The following is a 16423-nucleotide window of genomic DNA, read 5'->3' on the forward strand; positions in this document are numbered from 1 at the left end:
TCAAGATTAATATGGGCTTGGGGGAAATGATGTCATGGAAGACAGTATAGTCGGAAGTTCCAAGAATTAATCCCTTCACTGAAACAACTACTGAGCTGTCAAGGACTGTCAGAATCAATTATTCGGAACTCTGGAGTGTAGTTACACACTTGTAGCATCTTGGGGAGTGCTTGATGAAGAAAGATGCTATTGACTTTTAGTAAATCTCAGTGTTTTATGTAACACCTACCACCCACCCCTCCTCCGCACAACAGGCACTCATGTAGATGGTGGTCCATATCCCGTGTGGCTTGCTGATGGGGCAATAGGAACTTTGTCCTCCAAAAGTCAGGGTTGTGTGTTTAGATTTGTCTGGAAGATTGCTAAAAGGTGGACACAGGGGCTGGCCATTGTTTCAACCCCCATAAGCAGGGCAGAGGTGGCTTCACCAGTGCTGTCAATTGAAGGGATTTGGAAACAGAACACCATTTTTATTTCTTTATTTTTCCTTTCCATTTCCATTTCCTTTCTTTCCTTTTTAGATCTAGGCATTTAAGGAAATCTCTGTCAGGTCACTGGCTGACCACAGAGATAATAAAATGAAACTTCAGTGACTACACAGAGAAAAAGTATATAGTCTCTGCAAAAAGAGTTTGGAAAAGGCAATAAATGATGACTTCAGCCTTCATCAAGTGATTACAACAATCTCTGTGTGTGGGAGGATCTGATTTCCATATTTACCACTTTAACATTCAAAATGCCCAATTCTTATAAAAAATTACACGGTATAGAAAGAAACAGAAAAGAGGAGGCCCATTCAAAGATGAAAAAGAAAGAAAAGAAGAAGAGGAGGAAGAGGAAGAGGAGGAAGAAGAAGAAGAGCAGGAGGGAGGAGGAGGGGGATGGAGGAAGAGGAAGAGGAGGAGAAAGAAGAAATTGATAAATGTCTATGAGGAAACCCAGACATTGCAATTACTAGAAAAATACTTAAATAAAATGTCTTAAATATACTCAAATGATTGAAGGAAACCATGCACAGATAACTAAAAGAAATCAGGAGAGTGATATATGAACAAGTACAGAATATCAATAAAGAGATAAAAACTATAAATTGGAACTAAGTAGAAATTCTGGACCTGAAAAGTACAAGAGAAGTTCATCAGAAGGTTTGAGTAGGCAGAAGAGACTGTGAACTTGAAGATGGGCAAATTAAAATTACCTAGTTTGAGAAGCAGAAAGAAAAAAGACTGAAGAAAAATGAACAGTACCTAAGGGACTTTTGTAGGATACCATCAAGAATATCAACATAGACATTATGGGAGTCCCAGAAGAAAACGAAGTGTGTGTGTGGGGGATTGAAGACATAATGGCCACAAACTTCCTAAATTTGATGAAAGACATAAATATACACATCCAGTAAGCTCCAAGAACTCAAAGCAAGATAAATTCAGACATATGTCTGAAATGTATAATGAAATGCATTGTAATCAAACTGTTGAAAGTTAAAGAAAAAAATCTTAAAAGTAGAAAGAAAGAAATGGCTTATCATTTTCAAGGGGCCCTCAATAAGATTAACCACTGATTTCTCATCAGAAATCGTAGAGGGCAGAGGCAGTGGGTGGTATCTTTAAAGTGCTAAAAGAAAGAAACTGTCAACCAAAAAGTCCATATGCAACAAAACTATCCTTTCAAAGTGAAGGAGAAATTAAGACATGCCTGAGTAAGAAAAAACAAATGAAGACCTGTCATACCAGAAATGCTAACAGGAATCCTTTAGGCTGTAGTGAAAGGACACTAGATGATGACTGGTAGTGTTAAGAAGAAATAAAGATCACTGGTAAAGGTAATTACATAGATAAACATTAAAGCTAGTGTTATTGTATTATTGTATTTTTGAATGTAATTCCTCTTTTTATGTCCTGTATGGTTTAAATGCCAAATGCATAAAACATAATTATAAATCTATGTTAACAGGCACACGACATATAAAGATGTCATTTGTGACAGTAACAACATAAAGAAGGAGTTGGAACTGGACAGGAGCAGAGTTAATGTATGTTACTGAAGGAAGTTGATATCAGTTCAAACTAGATTTTTATAAATTTAGGATGTCAATTGTAATCCTCTTAGTAACCACTAAGAAAATACCAATAAAAGTGTGGAAAAGGAAATGAAGAAGGAAAAAAAATAATACCCTAGAAATATCGATCAAACAAAAAAGTAGAAAGTATGTGAGGAAAGAAAGAATAAGAACAATACAAGACATATGGAAAACAAATAGCACAGTGGGAGAGGTAAGTTCCTTATTATCAGTAATCATTTTAAATGTAAATGGATTAAACTAATTTTTTTAAAAGACAGATATTGGCAGAATGAATAAAAAAACATTATGTAACTATATGCTGTTTATAAGACACTAAATTTAGATCCAAAGGTACAAATAGGTTAAAAATAATAGGGTGTAAAAAAGATTTTCCAAAAAAAAAAAAAAAGATATTCCATGCAAATAATAACCAAAAGTGAGCTGGGATGGCTATACTAGTCTCAGAAAAATAGATTTTAAGTTAAAAGTTGTTATAGGAGAAATGAGGACATTATATATTCATAAAAGTGTCAATTAATCAAGAAGATATAAAAATTAGAAACATATACACACCAAATAGTACAACTCCAAAATATATGAAGCAAATACTGACAGACTTGGAGGGAGAAATAGGCAATTCTTCAATAATAGTTGGAGTTGGACTTCAGTACCTCACTTTCAATATCTAAACAAAAGATCAGTTAGGAAAGAGAGGACTTGAAGAACACTATAAACCAACCAAACCTAATATAAATATACAGAACACCCCACCTGACAGCAGCAGACTATACATTTTTCTCAAGTGTACATGGAACATTCTTCAGGATAGATTGTACGTTAGGCTATAAAAAAGAGCTCAATAAATTTTAAACGACTGAAATCATACAAAGTATTTTCTCTAACTACTAGAGAATGAAGCTAGAAATCAATTAACAGAAGGGAAATGGAAAAATAACAAATGCACGGAAATTTGACAACGCCCTCTTTTAACAACAGTAGATAAAGAAGAAATCAGTAGGGAAATTAGAAAATATACCAAAATATGTGGGATGCAGTGAAAAGCAGTGCTCAGAGGGAGACTTATAGTTGCAAACGCTTATTAAAAAATATCTCAAATCAACACCCTAACTTTACACTTGAAGAAATTAGAAAAGAAGAAGAAAAAACTAAGCCCTAAACTGGGAAGAGGTAAAAAATAATAAAAATCAGAGCACAGATAAATTAAATAGAGAATAGAAAAACAATAAATAAAGAGAATGAATGAAATAAAAATAAAGCTTCTTTTATTTGAAAAGATTTACAAAATTGACAAACTTTGACTTAACTGATTAGGACAAAGAAAGAAAGAAGATGCAAATAATTAAAATAAGGAATGAAAATGGGAGCTATACAAAAATTAAAAGGATTACAGGAGAATATTGTGAAACATTGTATGTCAAATTAGATATTACAGATGAAATGAACAAATTCTAAAAAACACAAAAATTACTAAAACTCACTCAAGGAGAAACAGAAAATGTCAACAGATCTATAACATAAAGATATTGAATTAGTAATCAAAAACCTTCAAAAAAAGAAAAGTATTTTAAAAGGAGAATTTAAAGAAGAATTAGTGCCAACTCTACTCATGCTCTTCCAAGAAACACAAGAGGCTGGAAAACTTCCTAACCATTCTGTGAAGCCAGCATTACTCTGGTACCAAACCCAAAGATATTATAAGAAAAAGCAAATTACACAATGAGAGCTTTTATAAATATAGATACAAAAACCCTCAACAAAATATTAGCAAACTAAATCCAATAGCACATTAAAAGGATTTTTTACCATGACCAAGTGGGATTTATTTCAGGAATGCAGCAGTGGTTAACATAAGAAAATCAATCAGTGTAATACATCACATTAACAAAATGAAGAAAAAGAAAAAAAAAGACAATCTCAATAGACGTAGGAAAGATATTTGACAAAATTTAGCGCTGTTTCATGATAAAAATACTCAGAAAACTAGGAACAGAAGGGAGCTTCCTTAACATAATAATGAACATTTATGAAAAAACCCACAACTAACATCCTCAAAGATGAAAGACTGAAAGCTTTTGCCCTCAGATCATGAACAAGACAAAGATGTCTGTTTTTATCATTGTTATTTGCCACTTTACTGGAAGCTCTAGCCATAGCAATTAGGCAATAAAAAAAAATAAAAGGCATTTAAATTGGAAATCAAGAATTAAACAATCTGTATTTGCAGATGACATGATTCTATACAAAGAAAATCCTACAGAACCACAAAAAAATGCTTGGCTAATAAATGAATTTAGCAATGCTTTAGGGTACAAGATCAGTACACAAAACTCAGTTGTGTTTCATATACCAGCAGTGAGCAATTCAAAAAGGAAATGAAAACAATTCCATTTATAATAGCTTTGAAAAGAATAAATTACCTAAAAATAAGTATAACTAAGGGAGTGAAAGTTTTTTGTAGTTTGTACTCTAAAAACTATAAAACATTGCTAAAAGAAAATTAAAAGGACCTTAATCAATGGAAAAACGATGGAAAGATGTTCATAAATTGGAACACTTAATATTGTTAAGATGGAAATAGTCCCCAAAGCAACCTACAGATTCGATGCAAACCTTATCAAAATTCCAGTGGCCTTTTTTTTTCAGAAATAAAAGAGACAATCCTCAAGTTTATAGGGAACTGCAAGGGGTCCCAAAGAGCCAAAAGAATATTTAAAAAGAAAAACAAAATTTGAGGACTCGCACTTCCTAAATTCAAACTTACTGCAAAGCTACAGCAATAAAAACAGGGTGGTAGTGGCATAAAGAAAGACATATACAGACCAAAGGATTAGAATTGAGAGTTTAGCAATAAATTCAAGATCTATGGCCAACTGATTTTTGATAAGGGTGTCAAGACCATTCAATGGAGGGAAAGAAGAGTCCCTTTTTAACAAATTATGCTGGGACAATTGGATAACCACATGCAAAAGAATGAGATTGTACCCTTACCTCATTCCGGACACAAATTAATTCAAACTGCATCTAGGAACTAAATAAAAATGCCAAAGCGGGGAGGGAGCCAAGATGGTGGTGTGAGTAGAGCAGCGGAAATCTCCTCCCAAAATCACATACATCTATGAAAATATAACAAAGACAACTCTTCCTAGAATAAAGACCAGAAGACACAGGACACCAACCAGACCACATCCACACCTGCAAGAACCCAGTGCTTGTAAAGGGGGTAAGATACAAGCCCCAGCGCGGCGGGACCCGAGCACCCCTCCCCCCAGCCCCCTGCGGGAGAAGAGTAGGCAGAGCAGGAGGGAGACGGAGCCCAGGACTGCAGAACACCCATCCCCAGCCATCCGGGCCAGAGCGCAGACACAGTACGTGCCCAGGGGGCCCTGGATGCTAGGGAAACAGGGCAGCAAGAACAGTGAGTGGGTACCGGAGGCCTGGTGCCAGAGGACATAAGAAAAGCGAGTGGCCATTTTTTTTTTTCTGTTTTGTTTTGGTGAGTGCTTTTTGGAAGTCTTAAAGGGATAGGGACCCCAATACTAGTGAAACAGGGCAGCAATACCGGTGAGCAGATGCCTGAGGCTGGCGCCAGAGAATAAAGAAAAACGAGCAGCCATTTTTTATTTTTATTTTTATTTTTTTAATTAAAAAAATTTTTTTTTTTTTTGTGGTCGTTGTTTTTGTTTTGGTGGGTGCTTTTTGGAAGTCTTAAAGGGGCAGGGCAGGACACTTAATCCAGAGGTAGAGAATCCGGGGATCTCTGGGCATCCTAATCCCCTGGGCTGCAGCGAGCTCGGAGGCCCCTTACGGAGATAAATAGCCTCCAGGCCGCTCCCCCTCCAAAGTGACTCCACCATTTTGGAACAGCAGCCCGAGCCAGGCCACGCCCACAGCAACAGCTGAGATAAACTCCATAGCAGCCGGGCAGGAAGCCCCTGTCTGCGCGCAGCTACCCAGCACAAGCCACTAGAGGTCACTGTTCTCCCAGGAGAGGAGGGCCACAAACCAACAAGAAGGGAAGTCCTTCCAGCCGTCACTCGTCCCAGCTCTGCAGACTATTCCTATCACCATGAAAAGGCAAAGCTACAGGCAGACAAAGATCACAGAGACAACACCAGAGAAGGAGACAGACCTAACCAGTCTCCCTGAAAAAGAATTCAAAATAAGAATCATAAACATGCTGACAGAGATGCAGAGAAATACGCAAGAGAAATGGGATGAAGTCCGGAGGGAGATCACAGATGCCAGGAAGGAGATTGCAGAAATGAAACAAACTCTGGAAGGGTTTATAAGCAGAATGGATAGGATGCAAGAGGTCATTGATGGAATTGAAACCAGAGAACAGGAACGCATAGAAGCTGACAGAGAGAGATAAAAGGATCTACAGGAATGAAACAATGTTAAGAGAACTGTGTGACCAATCCAAAAGGAACAATATCCATATTATAGGGGTACCAGAAGAAGAAGAGAGAGGAAAAGGGATGGAAAGTATCTTGGAAGAAATAATTGCAGAAAACTTCCCCAAACTGGGAGAGGAAATAATCGAACAGACCACGGAAATACACAGAACCCCCAACAGAAAGGATCCAAGGAGGATAACACCAAGACATATAATAATTAAAATGGCAAAGATCAAGGACAAGGAAAGAGTTTTAAAGGCAGCTAGAGAGAAAAAGGTCACCTATAAAGGAAAACCCATCAGGCTAACATCAGACTTCTCAACAGAAACCCTACAGGCCAGAAGAGAATGGCATGATATATTAAATGCAATGAAACAGAAGGGCCTTGAACCAAGGATACTGTATCCAGCACGACTATCATTCAAATATGATGGTGGGATTAAACAATTCCCAGACAAACAAAAGCTGAGGGAATTTGCTTCCCACAAACCACCTCTACAGGATATCTTACAGGGACTGCTCTAGATGGGAGCACTCCTAGAAAGAGCACAGAACAAAACACCCAACATATGAAGAATCAAGGAGGAGGAACAAGAAGGGAGAGAAGAAAAGAATCTCCAGACACTGTATATAACAGCTCAATAAGCGAGCTAAGTTAGGCAGTAAGATACTAAAGAGGCTAACCTTGAACCTTTGGTAACCACGAATTTAAAGCCTGCAATGGCAATAAGTACATATCTTTCAATAGTCACCCTAAATGTTAATGGACTGAATGCACCAATCAAAAGACACAGAGTAATAGAATGGATAAAAAAGCAAGACCCATCTATATGCTGCTTACAAGAAACTCACCTCAAACCCAAAGACATGTACAGACTAAAAGTCAAGGGATGGAAAAACATATTTCAAGCAAACAACAGTGAGAAGAAAGCAGGGGTTGCAGTACTAATATCAGACAAAATAGACTTCAAAACAAAGAAAGTAACAAGAGATAAAGAAGGACACTACATGATGATAAAGGGCTCAGTCAAACAAGAGGATATAACCATTCTAAATATATATGCACCCAACACAGGAGCACCAGCATATGTGAAACAAATACTAACAGAACTAAAGGGGGAAATAGACTGCAATGCATTCATTCTAGGAGACTTCAACACACCACTCACCCCAAAGGATAGATCCACCGGGCAGAAAATAAGTAAGGACACGGAAGCACTGAACAACACAGTAGAGCAGATGGACCTAATAGACATCTATAGAACTCTACATCCAAAAGCAACAGAATATACATTCTTCTCAAGTGCACATGGAACATCTCCAGAATAGACCACATACTAGGCCACAAAAAGAGCCTCAGTAAATTCCAAAAGATTGAAATCCTACCAACCAACTTTTCAGACCACAAAGGCATAAAACTAGAAATAAACTGTACAAAGAAAGCAAAGAGGCTCACAAACACATGGAGGCTTAACAACACGCTCCTAAATAATCAATGGATCGATGACCAAATCAAAATGGAGTTCCAGCAATATATGGAAACAAATGACAACCACACTAAGCCCCAACTTCTGTGGGACACAGCAAAAGCAGTCTTAAGAGGAAAGTATATAGCAATCCAAGCATATTTAAAAAAGGAAGAACAATCCCAAATGAATGGTCTAATGTCACAATTATCAAAATTGGGAAAAGAAGAACAAATGAGGCCTAAGGTCAGCAGAAGGAGGGACATAATAAAGATCAGAGAAGAAATAAATAAAATTGAGGAGAATAAAACAATAGCAAAAATCAATGAAACCAAGAGCTGGTTCTTTGAGAAAATAAACAAAATAGATAAGCCTCTAGCCAGACTTATTAAGAGGAAAAGAGAGTCAACACAAATCAACAGTATCAGAAACGAGAAAGGAAAAATCACGACGGACCCCACAGAAATACAAAGAATTATTAGAGAATACTATGAAAACCTATATGCTAACAAGCTGGGAAACCTAGGAGAAATGGACAACTTCCTAGAAAAATATAACCTTCCAAGACTGACCCAGAAAGAAACAGAAAATCTAAACAGACCAATTACCAGCAACGAAATTGAAGTGGTAATAAAAAAACTACCAAAGAACAAAACCTCCGGGCCAGATGGATTTACCTCGGAATTTTATCAGACATACAGGGAAGACATAATACCCATTCTCCTTAGAGTTTTCCAAAAAATAGAGGAGGAGAGGATACTCCCAAACTCATTCCATGAAGCTAACATCACCCTAATACCAAAACCAGGCAAAGATCCCACCAAAAAAGAAAACTACAGACCAATATCCCTGATGAACATAGATGCAAAAATACTCAACAAAATATTAGCAAACCGAACTCAAAAATACATCAAAAGGATCATACACCATGACCAAGTGGGATTCATCCCAGGGATGCAAGGATGGTACAACATTCGAAAGTCCATCAACATCATCCACCACATCAACAAAAAGAAAGACAAAAACCACATGATCATCTCCATAGATGCTGAAAAAGCATTTGACAAAGTTCAACATCCATTCATGATAAAAACTCTCAGCAAAATGGGAATAGAGGGCAAGTACCTCAACATAATAAAGGCCATCTATGATAAACCCACAGCCAACATTATATTGAACAGCGAGAAGCTGAAAGCATTTCCTCTGAGATCGGGAACTAGACAGGGATGCCCACTCTCCCCACTGTTATTTAACATAGTACTGGAGATCCTAGCTATGGCAATCAGACAAAACAAAAAAATACAAGGAATCCAGATTGGTAAAGAAGAAGTTAAACTGTCACTATTTGCAGATGACATGATACTGTACATAAAAAACCCTAAAGACTCCACCCCAAAACTACTAGAACTGATATCAGAATACAGCAAAGTTGCAGGATACAAAACCAACACACAGAAATCTGTGGCTTTCCTATATACTAACAATGAACCAACAGAAAGAGAAATCAGGAAAACAACTCCATTCACAATTGCATCAAAAAAAATAAAATACCTAGGAATAAACCTAACCAAAGAAGTGAAAGACTTATGCTCTGAAAACTACAAGTCACTCTTAAGTGAAATTAAAGGGGACACTAACAGATGGAAACTCATCCCATGCTCGTGGCTAGGAAGAATTAATATCGTCAAAATGGCCATCCTGCCCAAAGCAATATACAGATTTGATGCAATCCCTATGAAACTACCAGCAACATTCTTCAATGAACTGGAACAAATAATTCAAAAATTCATATGGAAACACCAAAAACCCTGAATAGCCAAAGCAATCCTGAGAAAGAAGAATAAAGTAGGGGGGATCTCACTCCCCAACTTCAAGCTCTACTATAAAGCCATAGTAATCAAGACAATTTGGTACTGGCACAAGAACAGAGCCACAGACCAATGGAACAGACTAGAGAATCCAGACATTAACCCAGACATATATGGTCAATTAATATTTGATAAAGGAGCCATGGACATACAATGGTGAAATGACAGTCTCTTCAACAGATGGTGCTGGCAAAACTGGACAGCTACATGTAGGAGAATGAAACTGGACCATTGTATAACCCCATATACAAAAGTAAACTCAAAATGGATCAAAGACCTGAATGTAAGGCATGAAACCATTAAACTCTTGGAAGAAAACATAGGCAAAAACCTCTTAGACATAAACATGAGTGACCTCTTCTTGAACATATCTCCCTGGGCAAGGAAAACAACAGCAAAAATGAACAAGTGGGACTATATTAAGCTGAAAAGCTTCTGTACAGCAAAAGACACCATCAATAGAACAAAAAGGAACCCTACAGTATGGGAGAATATCTTTGAAAATGACACATCCGATAAAGGTTTGACGTCCAGAATATATAAAGAGCTCACACGCCTCAACAAACAAAAAACAAATAACCCAATTAAAAAATGGGCAGAGGAACTGAACAGACAGTTCTCCAAAAAAGAAATACAGATGGCCAACAGACACATGAAAAGATGCTCCACATCGCTAATTATCAGAGAAATTCAAATTAAAACTACAATGAGGTATCACCTCACACCAGTAAGGATGGCTGCCATCCAAAAGACAAACAACAACAAATGTTGGTGAGGCTGTGGAGAAAGGGGAACCCTCCTACACTGCTGGTGGGAATGTAAATTAGTTCAACCATTGTGGAAAGCAGTATGGAGGTATATCAAAATGCTCAAAACAGACTTACCATTTGACCCAGGAATTGCACTCCTAGGAATTTACCCTAAGAATGCAGCAATCAAGTATGAGAAAGACCAATGCATCCCTATGTTTATCGCAGCACTATTTACAATAGCCAAGAATTGGAAGCAACCTAAATGTCCATCGATAGATAAATGGACAAAGAAGATGTGGTACATATACATAATGGAATACTACTCAGCCATAAGAAAAGGGCAAATCCTACCATTTGCAGCAACATGGATGGAGCTGGAGGGTATTATGCTCAGTGAAACAAGCCAAGCGGAGAAAGAGAAATACCAAATGATTTCACTTATCTGTGGAATATAAGAACAAAGGAAAAACTGAATGAACAAAACAGCAGCAGAATCACAGAACTCAAGAATGGACTAACAGGTACCAAAGGGAAAGGGACTGGGGAGGATGGGTGGGTAGGGAGGGATAAGGAGGGGGAGAAGTAGGGGGGTATTAAGATTAGCATGCATGGGGGGTAGGAGAAAAGGGAGGGCTGTACAACACAGGGAAGGCAAGTAGTGATTCTACAACATTTTGCTATGCTGATGGACGGTGACTGTAAAGGGGTTTATAGGGGGGACCTGGTATAGGGGAGAGCCTAGTAAACATAATATTCATCATGTAAGTGTAGATTAATGACACCAAAAAAAAAAAAAGGCAGTTCCTGTGTGGAGACCTCCAATGAGTTCTACACAAGGGTATAAAGGGCATATAGAAGTGTAGGCAAAGGGTCTGTTTGTATTTATACAGAGGATCAAAGCCTAATTGGGCTACCCCAAAAATGAACTAAGATACGATATGAAAAAGAACTTCCAACATCAGCACTCTCTGGAAGACTCATGCCAGAAGATGATCATCAAAAAACCCCAACAAAGATCCACGCACTGCTACAGCTGTAGATGCACTCATCCCACCAGTTTCTAGACTTGCCATGGGAATGAAGAAGGAGATATCTAAACTGGCCTGTGCATACAGTAAAACAACAAATTTGACTGGATCTATACTGTTGGAACTCAACCAAGAATTAGGAGAAGTGCAAATTGTAGCGCTCCAAAATCTTACAACTACAGACTATTTACTGTTAAAAGAACATATGGGATATGAACAGTCCCCAGGAATGGGTTGTTCTAGTTTATCTGATTTCTCTCAGACTGTTTAAGTTCAGTCGGACAATATCCACCATATCATAGATAAGTTTTCACAAATGCCTAAGGTGCCTAACTGGTTTTCTTGGTTTCACTGGAGGTGGCTGGTAATTACAGGTATGCTTTGGTTAGGTAACTATATTCCTATTATGTTAATGTGTGTGCACAATTTAATTAGTAGTTATAACCTATCCATGCTGAAGTTACTCTACACGAAGATATGTCAAAGAAATAATCAATCTTCCCAGGTTTTCTTCTGCCTGCTACTTCTATAGCTTTTCTTCTTCCTACCTAATCACAACCTTTAAATACAACTCGTGCCACATGTCGAATTTACCGAGTATCATAATTCTTCCAAGTGGTAAAGACACCTCAAGACAAATGCTGGGCATAGAAGCCACAGCGCATAAATATGCAAAGAAGTAAAAAGCTAACCTTTTCAAACAATAAGGCTTCTTTCTCACTTACCAACTTAACATTTCCCTGTATGGCCCCAGAAGATGACTGGTTAGCCAGAGACGGGTAAGATTCCTCAAGGGAGGAACAACCTAAGACAGGCACAGTCGCAGGGGGCCATCTGGTGAGAAAATGGGGAGCAGCAGAGGTGAGGCTTAGAACCTCCCCCCTCATGTTCTGAGAGAAATCTTCTGCATCCGTGGATGTTTTATTGCCCTGGTCTAGCTTGGATTAACACATAGTCTACAGGCACACACCTGATCATCTACATTTGCTCTCTTACAACACTAAACTCTGTTTTCTACCTTTATCTCATATCTACCTACCACTTCAGCATTTTATTAAAAATAATAATAATAGAGAAATGTGGTATCCACATATAAATCAAGTTTAAAAATCAAATGAATATTCATATTTGAACTGTGTATAGTTCATAATGAACGAACAAAACCGAAAGCTTCTGTGATGACTGCCCTTGCACTGCTCACCACGTAACTTATTCACTATGTAAGAATTTGTTCTCCATGTAAGAATTTGTTCGTTATGCATCAGAAGATTGGAGACTAACGAAAATTAGGCTTGGGGTGGATTAATGATTGTGCATTGAGTATTGACCCCCCTATACAGAAATTTATTGTTGTTAACAACTATTTGATCAATAAATATGAGAGATGCCCTCACAAAATATATATATATATATATATATATATAAACACACTTCCAATTGTAAAATAAATAGGTAACCGGGATGTAATGTATAGCATAAGGAATATAGTCAAAATATTGTAACAACTTGGTATGGTGATAGCTGGTACCTAGAATTATCATGTATATAAGTGTTGAATCACTGTGTTGTACACCTGAAACTAATGTAATGTAATACTGTTGTCAACTACCCTTCAATAAAAAAAATAAATTAATTAAAAAAAAAAAAAAAAAAAAGAACATATGGGATGTGAACAGTCCCCAGGAATGGGTTGTTTTAATTTGTCTGATTTCTCTCAGACTGTTCAAGTTCAGTTGGACAATATCCACCATATCATAGATAAGTTTTCACAAATACCTAAGGTGCCTAACTGGTTTTCTTGGTTTCACTGCAGATGGCTGGTAATTACAGGTATGCTTTGGTTATGTAACTATACTCCTATTATGTTAATGTGTGTGTGTGATTTAAGTAGTAGTTTAAAACCTATCCATGCTGAAGTTACTCTACAAGAAGATATGTCAAAGAAATAATCAATCTTCCCAGGTTTTCTTCCGCCTGCTACTTCTATAGCTTTTCTTCTTCCTTCCTAATTACAACCCTTAAATAGAATTCGTGCCTCATATCAAATTTACCGAGTATCATAATTCTTCCAAGTGGTAAAGATACCTCAAGACAAATGCTGGGCATAGAAGCCACAGCGCATAAATATGCAAAGAAGTAAAAAGCTAACCTTTTCAAACAATAAGGCTTCTCTCTCAGTTACCAACTTTACATTTCCCTGTATGGCCCCGGAAGATGACTGGTTAGCCAGAGACGGGTAAGATTCCTCAAGGGAGGAACAACCTGAGACAGGCACAGTCGCAGGGGGACCATCAGGTGAGAAATTGGGGATCAACAGAGGTGAGGCTTAGAACCTCACCCCCCCTGTTCTGAGAGAAATCTTCTGCATATGTGGATGTTTTATTGCCCTTGTCTAGCTTGGATTAACACGTAGTCTACAGGCACACACCTGATCATCTACATTTGCTCTCTTACAACACTAAACTATGTTTTCTACCTTTATCTTGTATCTACCTACCACTTCAGCATTTTATTAAAAATAATAATAATAAAGAGAGAAATGTGGTATCCACATATAAATCAAGTATAAAAATCAAATGAGTATTCATATTTGAACTGACTGTTTATAGTTCATAATGCATGAGCAAAACCGAAAGTTTCTGTGATGACTGCCCTTGTACTGCTCACCATGTAACTTATTCAATATGTAAGAATTTGTTCTCCATGTAAGAACTTGTTCGTTATGCTTCAGAAGATTGGGGACTGATGAAAATTGGGCTTGGGGTGGATTAATGATTGTGCATTGAGTATTGACCCCCCTATACAGAATTTTATTGTTGTTAACAACCATTTGATCAATAAATATGAAAGATGCCCTCACAACAAAAAAAAAGGAATAAAAAAAAAAAGTACACACTTCCAATTGTAAAATAAATAAGTAACCGGGATGTAATGTATAGCATATGGAATATAGTCAAAATATGGTAACAACTTGGTATGGTGATAGCTGGAACCTAGAATTGTCATGTATATAAATGTTGAATCACTGTGTTGTACACCTGAAACTAATGTAATGTAATACTGTGTGTCAACTACCCTTCAATAAAAAATAATTATTTACAAAAAAAAAAAAAAAGAAAAAAATGCCAAAGCTATAAAGCTATTAGAAGAAAATGGGTAAAATTATCATGACCTCAGATTTGACAATGGATTCTTAGACTTGACACTAAAAGCACAAGCAACAATAGAAAAAATAGGTAAACTGTTCATCAAAATTAAAAACTTGTGTGTAAAAACACATAGAAGCTGTGCCTCTAAACCTGGAGATGAGTCAGCTAAGAACTGTCATTAAGCAGTCAACTGAAAGTCTGAATATGAATAATGCAATGGGTAGTGCTATTTACAGGAAATGAGTGATTTATTTCATTGCAATTTTACGTGGTTTATCATGCCTCCCAAAAAGTTTTTTGCTTTGGAAAATCACATGTATTGAACCTCTGATTTTGGCATAAAAAGAGAGGCACACCACTTTAATTAATAGACAGTTTGTCCTCATCTCTGCTGTATAAATGTTAAATTGAAGGAATGCGGAATAATTTGCTTGGCAGGGTTGCTCTCATGTCTTGGCCAGTTCTGACAAGAGGGGAAAATATGACAGGGGTTATCAGGAGGCTATCGTATTTGTCTGTAAGGAGATGATGACAGTTTGCTCTGGGTGGAGTAGTGGAGATGGAGACAACTGGATGTTCTGAGAATTATTTCAGTGAAGAAATCAGAAAGTTCTGGTGGTGGATTGGATAGATGCTGCATTAATTTTCTTTGCTGAGTAACACATTAAGTAAGTATAACTAAGGGACACTTGTGAAATAATGAACATTTGTGAAAAAACCCACAAATAACATCCTCAAAGATGAAAGAAGAAAGCTTTTGCCCTCAGTCACTAGTTTACAACTTCGTGAACTCAAGAAACACCCACTTATTATTTCACAGTTTTGGTAGGTCAGGAGTCCAGGCATAGCTTGTTGGGTCCTCTGCTCAGCTTCTCCCTGGAGTTCAGTCCAGGTGCTGACTGGGGCAGTGGTCTCATCAGATGCTCAACTGGGAAAAGATCTACTTCCAAACTCCCTCAGATTGTTGGCAGAATTCACTGAGGTCTCTGTTTTCTCTCTGGCTGTCAGTCTCCTCACAGTTGCTTGACAAATATGACAGCTAACTTCTTTAAAGCTAGCAAGGGAGTCTCTCATTTCAGCCTGCAGGATGAAATCTTATATAACGTAATGTCATCATAGGAGTGACATTCTGTCACCCTGGCAATATAACTCAACCTAAACAAGAGGTTGACAACTGTTACCTTGGCCATAGAAACAAGTTATGGGTTCTGCCTCAAGGGGTAGGTATTATACAAAGGCATGATTGGAGTGGGGGGAAATCACTTTAGCATGTGTCCGCCACAGTTAGGATGAGAGAAAGTAAAGTACCAGCTATAATGTTCAAATTTCTGCTTGAGCAGGAGGGTGGAATTTTGCCATTCATTTAGATAGAGAACATGAAAGAACATGTTGGTCGAGAGAAGATCCTGAGTTTAGTTGTTGACATGTCAAGTTTAGCTGTTCAAGGGCATAAACCAAGCCTATTTTTCACTCTTTATCTGGGATCTAGTGTAGTTCCTGACACATAGTAAATGCTTGGTAGAGTGAGTGAATGAATGAATAAATGAATGAGTGAATGAGATCTGTGAGACATCTAAATGGGGATAGTGATGAGGTCAGTCTCTCCTGGAGGTCACTGGTGTTTATACAGTGGCCAACACACTGCTTTGTTTGAGACAGCCGAAGGAAGAAGGGACAGGA

Source organism: Manis pentadactyla, chromosome 6 (genome assembly GCF_030020395.1).
Source record: "Manis pentadactyla isolate mManPen7 chromosome 6, mManPen7.hap1, whole genome shotgun sequence".
Classification (NCBI taxonomy): domain Eukaryota; kingdom Metazoa; phylum Chordata; class Mammalia; order Pholidota; family Manidae; genus Manis; species Manis pentadactyla.